At 51.5% G+C, this 835-nt stretch overlaps 1 protein-coding gene across 1 annotated transcript in view; it reads right to left on the bottom strand.

Annotated features, from left to right (window-relative positions):
* Positions 1-835, bottom strand: part of ZPBP2 (zona pellucida binding protein 2) — a 5700-nt gene that overhangs the window by 4807 nt on the left and 58 nt on the right. The window lies entirely within an intron of this gene.

Genomic DNA, 835 nt, shown 5'->3' with positions numbered 1-835 from the left:
AAAGCGGTTGGAATATTAGAAATCAATCTAAATGTGTGATTGTTAATCCTTTATTTCACCCTGGATTTTGTCTCCTTTTGTTCCTTTTACCTTACTTTTCCTTTTCCCCTACACTTTTTTCTTAGCAACAAGCAGGAGCCCTTGTTTTTGACCTGTCACGTTTTAATTGTTTTAGTGCCCAGGTTGCAAACCTGCCTGAATGTACCAGGTTCCAGGCCAGATGAACCTTCCTCTTTACAAAAAGCCACTAAAATAATTGTAAAATCTGACTACGAAGTGAAGGTTCTGCAGTGTGACCCTGAGGAGACACAGGGCAGCGATGTCTCAGCCCTCTCCCTTCTGGAAAACAGCAGGCTAGTGTTGGGCACGAAGGTTTCTGTGACGAGACTCCCCAGGAGAGGTGAAAATTATTGGAAATTGGGGGTTTTTTTCAGCCCATGGGCACTCTGGGGTGGCCCTGCCTGACTGTTGTGTCCCAGGGTTGGGTGTGGGAGAGAGCGGGGTGTCGCTGGAGCCTATGACAACCCCTCTTAAGGGACTTCATCTCCCTGTTCCCTCCTAAGGAGCTTCGTCACCCGCTGTGAGGGAAGATGCTATGGGGACGTCTGTTAACTACAGTGGAGTGATATCCACTGACGGGGTGTCACTGGAGCCCACCCCGTCCCCTCTAAAGCGCCTTCATCTCCCACTCTGAGGGAAGGTTCTATGGGGATCCTCCCCCCACTCAGCAGAGCGGGACCCACGGACGGGCTCCAATCCCCTCTACCATCCTCTGAGGGGACCGGCCTCACACCAACACAGTCCTGCAGCTCCTTCCTACCCCTAGTCCCGCTCA

This window comes from Corvus brachyrhynchos, unplaced genomic scaffold, assembly GCF_000691975.1.
Source record: "Corvus brachyrhynchos isolate BGI_N302 unplaced genomic scaffold, ASM69197v1 scaffold30, whole genome shotgun sequence".
Lineage (NCBI taxonomy): Eukaryota > Metazoa > Chordata > Aves > Passeriformes > Corvidae > Corvus > Corvus brachyrhynchos.
This window is presented reverse-complemented; position numbering and strand designations above follow the sequence as displayed.